The 13,717-nt window shown below is 46.9% G+C and overlaps 1 pseudogene; it reads left to right on the plus strand.

Moving 5' to 3' along the window:
- LOC139256435 (zinc finger protein 271-like) overlaps positions 1-12,457 on the plus strand; it is a 61,724-nt pseudogene extending 49,267 nt beyond the window's left edge.
- The last annotated feature ends 1,260 nt before the right edge of the window (positions 12,458-13,717 follow it).

The following is a 13,717-nucleotide window of genomic DNA, read 5'->3' on the forward strand; positions in this document are numbered from 1 at the left end:
AATTTTTCTCTATTTAAATTATAATTTGCTCCTCTGTTATTTCTGCCAAAGTGGATAACCTCACATTTTCCCACATTATACTCCATCTGCCAAATTTTTGCCCATTCACTTAGTCTGTCTATATTCCTTTGCAGATTTTTTTGTGTCCTCCTCACAATTTGCTTTCCCACCCATTTTTGTATCATCAGCAAACTTGACTACATTACATTCTGTCTCTTTATCCAAGTCATTAATAGAGATTATAAATAGTTGAGGACCCAGCACCGATCCCTGCGGCATCCCACTAGTCACTGTTTGCCAATCGAAAATTACCCATTTATCCCGACTTTATGTTTTCTGTAGCCAATCCTCTATCCATGCTGATATATTACCCCCAACCCTGTGAGCTTTTATCTTGTGCAGGAACCTTTTATGGGGCACCTTATCGAATGCCTTCTGGAAATCCAAATAGACCACATCCACTGGTTCCCCCTTATTCACGCTGCTTGTTACATCCTCAAAGAACACCAGCAAATTTGTCAAACATGATTTCCCTTTCATAAAACCATGCTGACTCTGCTTGATTGAATTATGCTTTTCCAAATGTCCTGCTACTGCTTCCTTAATAATGGACTCCAGCATTTTCCCAACGACAGATGTTAGGCTAACTGTCAATAGTTGCCTGCATTTTGTCTGCTTTCTTTTTTAAATAGGGATGTTACATTTGCGGTTTTCCAATCTGCTGGGACCACCCCAGAATCCAGGGAATTTTGGTAGATTACAACCAATGCATCCACTATCCCTGCAGCCACTTCTTTTAAGACGCAAGGATGGTCCAGGGGACTTGTCCGCCTTTAGTCCCATTATTTTACCGAGTACTACTTCATTCGTGATTTATTCAAAGTCTCTGCCATTTCCCTGTTCCCCCGTTATTAATTCCCCAGTCTCATCCTCCAGGGGACCAACATTTACTTTAGCCACTCTTTTCCTTTTTATGTATCTATCTATTTTTATATTTCGTGCTAATTTACTTTCATAATCTATCTTCCCTCTCTTAATCATTTTTTAGTCGTTCTCTGCTGACTTTTAAAAATTTCCTAATCCTCTGTCCTCCCACTAGTCTTGGCCACATTATATGCCTTTGTTTTCAATTTGATACCATCCTCTTTTCCTTAGTTAGCCACAGATGGTTATCCCTTCTCTTACAGTCTTTCCTTCTCATTGGGAGATATTTTTGTGCGAGTTATGAAATATCTCCTTCAATGTCTGTCACTGCTCATCAACCGTCCCACACTTCAATCTATTTTCCCAGTCTACTCCAGCCAACTCTACCCTCATACCTTTGTCCACTGGACCAAGACCTCGCTCTGTCAAACCCGTGTGGGGGCTGGTATGCAACGGCCACCACACGTTAAAAAAATCCACGCACAGGCATCTTCCACCCTTCAAGATTTTGTTTGGAACCTGGAATATTAGGTTCTTCATTGAAACACCTGTGAACTTCTTGAGGTGGAAGCAAGTCATCCTCGATTCGAGGGGCTGCCGATGAATGATGCATAGCTTTGTAATCCACTTTATTTAAGCTTAGGACACTGGTTTGAGAACCAACTTTCTTACCCTCCATCTGAATTTGAAATTCAACCATATTATGATCACTCATTCCTAGAGGGTCTTTTACTGCGAGATCATTTATTAATCCTGCCTCATTACACAGTACTCGATCTAAGATAGCCTGCTTCCTCATTGGTTCTGCAACGTACTGTTCAAGGAAACTATCCCGGATACACTCTATAAACTCTTCCTCTAGGCTACCCTGGCCAATTTGCTTTGTCCAATCAATATGAAGGTTAAAATCATCCATGATTATTGCCATTCCTTTTCACAAGCCTCCATAATTTCTTGATTTATACTCCGTCCAGCCATGTAGCTACTATTAGGGGGGCCTATAGACTACGCCAACCAGCAACTTTTTCCCTTTATTATTCCTTATCTCCACCCAAACTGATCTCTTGATCCTCTGAGCCAATATCGTTTCCCACTAACACACTGATCCCATCCTTTATTAACAGAGCTACCCCACCTCCTTTTTCTTTCTATTTGTCCTTCTGAATTGTCAAATACCCCTCAATATTTAGTTCCCAGTCCTGGTCACCTTGCAACTACATCTTTGTAATGGCTATCAGATCATACCTAGTTGTATTTATTTATGCTGTCAACTCATCTATTTTGTTATGACTGCTACGTGCATTTAGACAAGGAGCTTTTAAATTTGTTTTTTTACCCTTTTTTCCTGCTTGTTTTCTCTGACCTTCAAACTCACTTTCTTCATTTTTGCTTTTTAATTCCAGCTTTACTCCCCTCTCCACTGAATCTATTCTCAGGTTCCAATCCCCCCCTACCAAGCTAGTTTAAACCCTCCCCAACAGCACTAACAGACACCCCTCTGGTGAGGAGAGGGAGAGAAAACAGTGAGTGCAGAACTGAAAATTCTGAAAATATCAGCGGGTCAGACAGCATCTGTGGAGAGAAAACCAGAGTTAACTGCATCAGAACTGCCGAATGTTCGAAAAGAGCACATTGTTAAGCACTGGAAGGGGGAGGGGAAGAACAAAAGGGAAGGTTTGTGATAGGGTGGAAGGCAGGAGAGATTAGAGAGACAAAAGGGATGATGGGCCGAAATGAAATTTCCTCAGTAACTGTCTCCGCCTCAGACTTAATCCACGTGGATCCCAACTGAAATTCCACCCTTTATGTTTTGAATCCACCCAGGAATACAGATATCTCCCAGATATTCAGTGTTCCTCCAACCACTGGTCTCGTCACATCCTGGGATCCACACTCAATGCCATGCACCGCCATGCGCACACTCTCGCCCTTTCTGTTCAGCAGCACTGACTCCCTCTGTCTCGAAGCTGTCCTGGTCCGCAGTTCCATTTCATCCTTCGCCTCATCCGGCGCTTTAACCAAAAACTCTTCCCCTTCCTTTCAGGTGTCAAGGATCGTAAACTTCAACAACCCTTGGATACAACGCCTCTCTGGAACCTTCTTCCCCCACACTTCCCTCTGATCCCATCCCTTCTTCCAGTCTCACCCCCTGCTGTGTTTTCACTATCCCCTCTGATCCCCAACGATCAGCCCTCAGCAAAGGCCTGAGTTCATCCCCACCTCAATGAATTTTGAGCTCGACACGATGCTGAGCTCTTTTTCTGCCGTCTTCGCCTCCGTGCCCACTTCTTTGGCCAGGATTCTTCCCCCCGCACAGCTAACCCTTTCTCTCATTTTCAGAATTCTCGCTCGACCTGGACCCTCCCTCTGGCCTCTTGCCCTCTCTCTAGACCTTTTCATTGCAAACTGCCGATGGGACATCGGCCATCTCACTGCTCCCCTCACTCACTCCAACCTCCCTCCCTCTGAACTTGCAGCACTCCGCTCACACAGATCCAACCCCTACGTTGTCATTAAACCTGCTGACAAAGATGGCGCTGTCATTGTTTGGCGAACCGACCTCTACCTTGCAGAGGCTGATCACCAACTCTCTGACACTTCCTCCTACTCCCCCCACCTCCCACCGGACCACGACTCCACCAATGAACATCAAGCTATCATTTGGATAATCTGATATAGCAGTGCATTCGGAAAGCAGTGACAGGATCGGTCCAAGTCAGCATGGATTTATGAAGGGGAAATCATGCTTGACAAATCTTCTGGAATTTTTTGAGGATGTAATTAGCAGAGTGGTCAAGGGAGAACCAGTGGATGTGATGTATTTGGACTTTCAAAAGGCTTTTGACAAGGTCCCACACAAGAGATTGGTGTGCAAAATTAAAGCACATGGTATTGAGGGTAATGTACTGACGTGGATAGAGAACTGGTTGACAGACAGGAAGCAGAGAGTCGGGATAAACGGGTCCATTTCAGAATGGCAGGCAGTGACTAGTGGTGTGCCGCAGGGCTCAGTGCTGGGACCCCAGCTATTTACAATATACATTAATGATTTGGATGAAGGAATTGAGTGTAATATCTCCAAGTTTGCAGATGACACTAAACTGGGTGGCGGTGTGAGCTGTGAGGTGGATGCTAAGAGGCTGCAGAGTGACCTTAGACAGGTTAGGTGAGTGGGCAAATGCATGGCAGATGCAGTATAATGTGGATAAATGTGAGGTTATCCACTTTGGGGGCAAAAACACGAAGGCAGAATATTATCTGAATGGTGGCAGATTAGGAAAAGGGGAGGTGCAATGAGACCTGGGTGTCACTGAAAGTTGGCATGCAGGTACAGCAGGCGGTGTAGAAGGTAAATGGTATGTTGGCCTTCATAGCTAGGGGATTTGAGTATAGGAGCAGGGAGGTCTTACTGCAGTTGTACAAGGCCTTGGTGAGGCCTCACCTGGAATATTGTGATCAGTTTTGGTCTCCTAATCTGAGGAAGGACGTTCTTGCTATTGAGGGAGTGCAGCGAAGGTTCACCAGACTGATTCCCGGGATGGCCGGACTGATATATGAGGAGAGACTGGATCAACTAGGTCTTTATACATTGGAGTTTAGAAGGATGAGAGGGGATCTCACAGAAACATACAAGATTCTGACGGGACTGGACAGGTTAGATGCAGGTAGATTGTTCCCGATGTTGGGGAAGTCCAGAACCAGGGGACACAGTCTTGGGATAAGGGGTAGGCCATTTAGGACTGAGATGAGGAGAAACTTCTTCACTCAGAGAGTTGTTAACCTGTGGAATTCCCTGCAGCAGAGAGTTGTTGATGCCAGTTCATTGGATATATTCAAGAGGGAGTTAGATATGGCCCTTAGGGCTAAAGAGATCAAGGGGTATGGAGAGAAAGCAGGAAAGGGGTACTGAGGTGAATGATCAGCCATGAACTCATTGAATGGTGGTGCAGGCTCGAAGGGCCGAATGGCCTACTCCTGCACCTATTTTCTATGTTTCTGTTTCCCAGACCGTTACTGACCTCATCTCCTCTGGAGATCTTCCCTCCACAGCCACCAACCTCATAGTTCCCCAACCCCGCACAGCCCGCTTCTACATCCTTCCCAAGTTTCACAAACAGGACTGCCTCAGTAGACCCATCGTTTCAGCCTGTTCTTGCCCCACAGAACTTATTTCTTCCTATCGCAACTATTTTTTCCTCCCCTTCTCCACTCTCTTCCCACCTACATCCGCGACTCCTCCGACACCCTCCGGCACTTTAACAGTTTTCAGTTTCCCGGCCCCAACTGTCCCCTTTTCACTATGGACGTCCAATCCCTCTACACTTCCATCCCCCACCAGGATGGCCTGAGGGCGCTCCGCTTCTTCCTCGAGCAGAGACCCAACCAGTCTCCATCCACCACTCTCCTCCGCCTGGCCGAACTTGTTCTCACATTGAACAACTTCTCCTTTATCTCCACTCACTTCCTCCTAATTAAAGGTGTTGTTATGAGAACCCACATGGGTCCTAGCTATGCCTGCCTTTTCATGGGATATGTGGAACATTTTTTGGTCCAGTCCTACTCGGGTCCCCTCCCTCACCTCTTTTCCCAGTACATTGATGACTGTATCGGTGCCGTTTCCTGCTCTCGCCCTGAACTAGAAAATATCATTCACTTTACATCCAATTTCCACCCTTCCCTCAGCTTCACATGGTCCATCTCCGACTCTTCCCTTCCCTTCCTCGACTTCTCCGCTCCATCTCTGGGGATAGGCTTTCGACCAGTATCCACTATAAGCCCACTGACTCCCACAGCTACCTGGACTACACTTCCTCCACCCGCATCCTGTAAGGACTCCATTCCATTCTCCCAGTTTCTCCGTCTCTCTCGCATCTGCTCTGATGTCACCTTCCACACTAGTGCCTCTGACATGTCTTCCTTTTCCCTCATCCGAGGATTCCCCTCCACCGCGGTTAGTATGGCCCTCGACCGTGTCCATTCTATTTCCCGCACCTCTGCTCTCACCCCTCCCCCTCCCTCGCAGAACCACGACAGGATTCCCCTTGCCCTCGCCTTTCACCCCACCAGCCTCCATGTTCAACGGATCATCCTCCGCCATTTCCGCCACCTCCAGCGTGATCCCACCACCAATCACATCTTCCCCCTCCCAGCATTCCGAAGGGACCGCTCCCTCCGTGACACCCTGGTCCATGCTGCAGTCAACCCCAGCACTCCCTCCCCTTCCCAGGGCACCTTCCCGTGCAGGCGCAGGAGATGCAACACCTGCCCTTTTACCTCCTCCCTTCCCACTGTCCAGGGCCCCAAACACTCCTTCCAGGTGAAACAGCGATTTACTTGTACTTCTTTCAACCTAGTATACTGTATTCGCTGCTCACAATGTGGTCTCCTCTACATTGGGGAGACCAAATGCAGATCGGAAACTGCTTTGCTGAACACCTCTGTTCAGTCCGTAAGTGTGACCCTGAGCATCCGGTCGCCTGTCACTTTAATTCTCCACTCCCACTCTGACCTCTCCGTCCTCGGTCTCCTGCACTGTTCCAACGAAGCTCAACGCAAGCTCGAGGAACAGCACCTCATCTTTCGTTTAGGCACTTTACAGCCTCCTGGACTCAAGATCGAGTTCAACAATTTCAGAGCGTAACCTCTGCCCATCTATTGCTCCCTTTCCCTCCCCACCATCTTATGTTTTTTTTCTTCTTTTTTTTTCTCTTTGTCTATAATGGCAGCTGGTCATTACCACGCCATTCACATAATATCCAGATTAACATTTTTCTAACCTCTAACATTACCATTTCATTTCGGCCCATCATCCCTTTTGTCTCTCTAATCTCTCCTGTCTCCATGTCACAGACCATCCCTTTTGATCTTCCCCTCCCCCTTTCAGTGCTTAAGAATGTGCTCTTTTCGAACATTCGTCAGGTGTGACAAAGGGTCGTCAACCCAAAACTTAAACTCTGGGTTTTGTTTCTCCACAGATGCTGTCTGACCGGCTGAGATTTCCAGCATTCTTTGTTTTTATTTCAGATTCCAGCATTCGCAATATTTTGCTTTAGTATAGAATTGAACCCAGCCAGAGTCAGCACCTTCAGGGGAGGGGAGGGGAACCAGTGAGTGTAGAACTGAACCCAGCCAGAGTCAGCACCTTCAGGGGAGGGGAGGGGAACCAGTGAGTGTAGAACTGAACCCAGCCAGAGTCAGTACCTTCAGGGGAGGGGAGGGAGGGGAACCAGTGAGTGTAGAACTGAACCCAGCCAGAGTCAGCACATTCAGGGGAGGGGAGGGAGGGGAACCAGTGAGTGTAGAACTGAACCCAGCCAGAATTGGTGGTGAAAACTGGGAATGAAGGAGAAACAGTCTAGAAATGTGTGTTGATTTGGATTTCAGCCCAGTAGGAGGGACAGTGTGTGGGACAGGGATTTACAGCTTTGGAAGAACAAGAGAGGAAAGAATGTTCCATGGAAACTAGATGTGTCTATCCTGAATTTTTGTCTTGTACTGACAGTGATGAGTTTTGTTGTCTCCTTTTACAGCGTATGAGAAGGGGAGATTTTCAGACAGGAAACACAAACCAAACATCATGTCAAGATCTGACGGAGTCAATCGATTCATCAGGACCTGAATATCATCGGCCTTTGAAAGTGGAAGGAGAAATGTTTTTCTGTTCTGTCTGTGGGAAAAGATTTCAAATATCAGTGTGACTGGAAAAGCACCGAGACACACACACACCCGAGTGAGTGTTCCAGTGCACTGCCTGTGGAAAGAGCTTTAACCAGTTACACAGCCTGAAAAACATCGCACCATTCACAGCGGGGAGAAACTGTAAACGTGTTGTGTGTGGGCGAGGCTTCAACTGATCATCCAACCTGGAGAGTCACAAGGATATCCATACCATGGAGAAACTGTGGAAATGTGGTGACTGTGGGAAGGTATTCAGATCACCGTCTGAGCTGGAAATTCATCGGCGCAGTCATACCGGGGACAGGCCGTTCACCTGCTCAGATTGCAGGAAGGGATTTACTCAGTCATCCACCTTGCTGAAACACCAGCGAGTTCACACTGGGGAGAGACCATTCACCTGCTCTGAGTGTGGGAAGCAATTCACTCAATCATCTGACTTGGTGGTACACCAGCGAGCTCACACTGGGGAGAGACCATTCACCTGCTCTGAGTGTGGGAAGGGATTCACTCAGTCATCCGACCTGGTGGTACACCAGCGAGTTCACACAAGGGAGAGGCCATTCACCTGCTCAGAGTGTGCGAAGGGATTCACTCAGTCATCCGACCTGCTGAGACACCAGCGAGTTCACACTGGGGAGAGGCCATTCACCTGCTCTGAGTGTGCGAAGGGATTCACTCAGTCATCCGACCTGTTGAGACACCAGCGAGTTCACAAGTGACTGCAGGGGTTGGAATCTGCTGTTATTGCTGCTGTTAATCACATCCCGACTGAACCATGTTCATTCTGACAGTTGGGGTTTGTTTCTGCTGATGTTAATAACCCTATAACTGGGCTGGTCTTTAATATTCTGAATATATTGCTGATTGTGTTCTCGGGGCTGCAGTGTCCATTTAAGAAATGCTGTGTGTTATCTTTCCCCTTAATTCAGCAACTCTCAACAGAAATTCAATTTGCAATAAAATTATGAACTTTTACTTTAATTCTAAATTGATCTTTGGTACAAAATCTACAATAGTGTCAAAGTTTCCACTGAATAAAATCTCCAATTAGAAAGAGCCTGCTGACAATTCTTACTGACTTGCACATTACACACAGTGGCCCCTCCATTATCCACCAGAAAGAAGGAGAATGGAAATTGGTGAGGAATCAGTTTCCCCAAATGTTGCCCCTCCGTCTGGTGTAGCAATCCCCTCGGCACGGGAATGGAGACAATTCCAAACCACAACTGCACGCAGTACTCCAGGTGTGGTCTTACCAACGCCCTGCACAGTTGTAGCAGGAGACTTCTCTGCTTTTATACTCCATCCCCCTTGCAATAAAGGCCAGCATTCCATTTGCCTTCCTGATTACTTGCTGTACCTCCATGCTAACTTTGAGTTTCATGTACAAGAACCCCCAGATTCCTCATACTACAGCATTTTGTAATTGTCCCCATTTAAATAATTTGCTTTTTTTTCCTACCAAAGGATATAACTTATTTTACCACATTATAGTCCATCTACCAGATTTGTGTCCACTCATTGAACCTATCTATATTCCTTTGTAGATTCTTTGCTTCCTCCTCACAACTTGCTTTCCCACCTATCTTTGTATCATCAACTTCATTACACACATCCAAGTTATTAATATAAATTGTAAATAGTTGAGGCCCCAGCACTCATTCTCCAGTCTCATCCTCCAAGGGACCAATGTTCACTTTAGCTACTCGTTTCCTTTTTATATCCCTGTAAAAATACAGGGATATAAATATTTCTTGCTAGCTTGCTCTCATATGCTACATTCTCTGTCTTTATCATTTTTTTAGTCGTCTTTTGCTGGTTTCTAAAAGTTTCTCAATCCTCTGGCCTTCCACTGTCCCTCGCGACATTGTATGCCTCTTTTTCAATTTGATACCATCCTTTACTTCCTTAGTTAGCCAGGGATGGTTCATCCTTCTCTTAGCATCTTTATTTCTCACTTGAATACTTTGCTGAGAGTTATGAAATATCTCCTTAAATGTTTTCCACTGCATTTTTACAGTCTTACCCTTTAACATATTTTCCAGCCCACTTGGTGTCAGTGACAAGGATTGGTTTATATCACATGGGAGGAGATTGGTGTCAGTGACTGTGGGGTTGGTCCAGAACCAGGAGACACAGTCTAAGGATAAGGGGTAGGCCATTTAAGACTGAGATGAGGAGAAACTTCTTCACTCAGAGTTGTTAACCTGTGGAATTCCCTGCCGCAGAGAGTTGTTGATGCCAGTTCATTGGATATATTCAAGAGGGAGTTAGATATGGCCCTTACGGCTAAGGGGATCAAGGGGTATGGAGAGAAAGCAGGAAAGGGGTACTGAGGGAATGATCAGCCATGATCTTATTGAATGGTGGTGCAGGCTCGAAGGGCTGAATGGCCTAATCCTGCACCTATTTTCTATGTTTCTATGTTGACTCATTGGAGTTCAGAAGAATGAGAGGTAATCTTATTGAAACATATAAGATACTGAGGGGGCTAGACAAGGTAGATACAGAGAGGATGTTTCTACTCATGGGGGAGTCTAGAACTAGGGGGCACAGTTTCAGAATAAGGGGTCACCCATTCAAAACTGAGATGAGGGGCAATTTCTTTTTAGGGTTGTAAATCTTAGAATTCTCTGCCCCAGAGAGCTATGGAGGCTGGGTCATTGACTATATTTACGGCGGAGATAGACATATTTTTGAGCGATAAGGGAGTAAATGGTTATGGGGTGCGGGCAGGGAAGTGGAGCTGAGTCCATGATCAGATCAGCCATGATCATATTAAATGACGGCGCAAGCTCGAGGGGCCGAATGGCCTACTTCTGCTCTTATTTCTTATGTTCTCCTTAGAGCAGGAAATTTGATAAGAGGTGTTCAAAATCATGAGGGGTCTTGCCAGAGTAGATAGAGTGAAACTGTTCCCATTGGCAGAAGGGTCGAGAACCAGAGGACACAGATTTAAGGTGATTGGCAAAAGAACCAAAGGCGACACAAGAAAAACCCTTTTTGCGCAGCAAGTGTTTAATATCCAGAATGCACGGCCTGAGAGGGTGGTGGAGGCAGACTCAATCACAGCTTTCAAAAGGGAATTGGATAAATACCTGAGAGAAAACATGAGCAGGGCTGTGGGGTAAGGGCGGGGGAGTGGGACTAGCTGAGGTGCTCTTGCAGAGAGCTGACACGTGCTCGACGGGCCGAATGGTCATGTTCCGTGCTGTAACCATTCTCTGATTCTATGGTTCTAACTCTCTCAGCACAAGCCTCTATTCCCTTCTCCCTCATATACTGAACCTAAGTGCATCGATACTGGAAACACAGAGAGACCAATCCAGAGCCGCTCTGTATCAGGGTGGGCACTGGATACGGAAGTCGCTCCCTGGCCTCCTGTGTGGGTCTGTTTGTTGCATCAGTTTGAGCTGGAGTGGAGGGGGGGGAGAAGCTGCTGGGTTTCACCCCCAGTACCTCTGAGCCCAGTCGGGCCCAACAATTTCCAATGAGAGACTGTCAACGGCGGTGGATTCTAGGGGAGATTACTGTCCTCACAATGTAGAAGAGTATTGTTTTAGGAACAAGTATTTCTGTCGAGGCTTTCAATGTACAGATTTGTTTTAATCCATTCTTGTGATGTGGGAGTCGCTAGTAAGGCCAGAATATATTTCCAATTTCCATTTGCCCCTTGACAAGGTGATGGTGGGGCTTCTCGAACCGCTGCAGTCCGTGTGGTGAAGGTCCTCCCACAATGCTGTTAGGTGAGGAGTTCCAGGATTTTCACCCAGTGATTATGTAGGAATGGTGATATATGCCCAAGTCAGGATGTGAGACTTGGAGGGGAACTTGGAGGTGATGGATTTCCCATGTACCTGCTGCCCCGGTCCATCTAGGTGGTAGAGGTTGTGGGTTTGGGAGGTTCTGTCAAAGTTCTGGTCGAGTTGCAGATATTTAAATTCCCTCCCCTTTGCCCCGCCCACCTCTCCCTCCTCCCATAGAGGCCAGAGTCTTGTGTAGGCCCAGACCGGGTGGTGGGTTCCCGTCCCTGAAGGACATTAGTGACCAGTTGGGTTATTACAACAATCCGACAGCTTTCATGGTCACTTTTTTTCTGCAGACGGCCGCACAAATAACCAGGTTCATTCAGCTCAATTTCACAACCTGCCTTTGTGTTTTTGTGGGTTCTCCCTCACCCACCCTTTTACCCATTTGAAATTCACTTTACAGGGTATTAAAAGCAGAGGATTTGTTGATCGGAAGCTCAAACCAAACATCACATTAAGATCTGACGGAGCCACTCGATTCATCGGGAACGGAGTATCATCGCCCTTTGACCATGGAAGCAAAAAGCACCGTTCACAGCGGGGAGAAACAGTACACGTGCTCTGTGTGTGGACAAGGCTTCAGCCGATATTCTAACCTGGAGAGACACAAGTGCAGTGACACTGGGGAGAAACCGTGTAAATGTGGGGACTGTGGGAAAGGTTTCAACTCCCCATCCCAGCTGGAAACACATCGGCGAGTTCACACTGGGGAGAGGCCGTTCACCTGCCCTGAGTGTGGGAAGGGATTCACTCAGTTATTCAGTCTGCTGATACACCAGCGAGTTCACACTGGGGAGAGGCCATTCACCTGCTCTGAGTGCGGGAAGGGATTCACTCAGTCATCCAGCCTGCTGGCACACCAGCGAGTTCACACTGGGGAGAGGCCATTCACCTGCCCTGAGTGTGGGAAGGGATTCACTCAGTCATCCAGCCTGCTGGCACACCAGCGAGTTCACACTGGGGAGAGGCCATTCACCTGCCCTGAGTGTGGGAAGGGATTCACTCAGTCATCCAGCCTGCTGGCACACCAGCGAGTTCACAAGTAACTGCAGGGGTTGGAATCTGCTGTTATTGCTGCTGTTAATCACATCCCGACTGAATCTTGTTCGTTCTGACAATTGGGGTTTGTTTCCGCTGATGCTAATAACTCCTGTAACTGGACTGGAGTTTAATATTTGGGATATATACAAATAAATTAGTGTTGCTTTCAACACATTACTGTAGATTTTTGTCTTTCCCACCCGAGTGTTTAGCATCACCTGTCTGGAGCTCAGAGAGGACAATCTGGGGGGAGGATCGTATGGGGGGAGAACTTCAGTCTGGACACAGTCCTTCAGGGTCACACAGAGAGGGCCAAACGGGACTTTGGTCTTTCTCATCTCTCTTCACTGACAGCAAAGTCACTGTGCGGGTTAATCTTGACGCGTGTAAGGTGTGGATGATATCCACCCAAGGGTGTTTAAAGAGATGGGACGGGTGCTCTGTCAGCCCCTTGCCCATATCTCCAACAGCTCAGTAGAGTCATGGGTTGTTCCCTGAGATTGGAAGCACATGTAGTTCCCATTTTCCAAATTGGGCACAAGTCTGAGCTCGGGAACTGAAGGCCCATCAACGTGACCTCGATCACCGGGAAGGTGCTCGAAGGGATCCTGAGAGATGCTGTTTTCCATCATGGGGAAAGGGAAGGGGCCATTAGAGATACTGAACACGGATTCTGGTAAACATAGTCACATCTTACAAACTAGCTTGAGTTTGTAAAGAAGTTGTTAGGTTGGTGGATGGGGGAATCCGGTTAACATTGTCTACCTCAGGGTGTCAAACTCATTTTCTACGGTGGGCCTGATCCAATATCCTGGCACTTGGCCATGGGCCACATTCAGCAAAAGCTATTAAAATAGGAATAAATGAAGATAAACTACATCGGAATTTACATTTAGATTGTATTTACTGCCGCTGCTCCCGATCCCTGGCACCTCTTAGCTTGAGCATTCATGAACTGACCCTGCTCAAACTATAACCACAAGGATATCGGGACATTGTTCTGCCTGTGACCACAAGGCTATGTCACTGCCACACACAGATAGCGTTTCCTTGTTTCACATCTCCATACAAACACCATCACTTCACACATCCCCTTTCTACACAATGGCAGCAGACATGAGCAAGGACATGAGGCTTATTAAAAGACACATTTCATTACAGCAAAGGTTACACTGGGAGAAATGTTCAGTTATTTTCCATTACAGGCAAAATGCCGGACAAACCAGCAGCACACTGGCACCTGAACAGTGTCTCATCGGCCTACA

Source organism: Pristiophorus japonicus, chromosome 3 (genome assembly GCF_044704955.1).
Source record: "Pristiophorus japonicus isolate sPriJap1 chromosome 3, sPriJap1.hap1, whole genome shotgun sequence".
Classification (NCBI taxonomy): Eukaryota; Metazoa; Chordata; class Chondrichthyes; family Pristiophoridae; genus Pristiophorus; species Pristiophorus japonicus.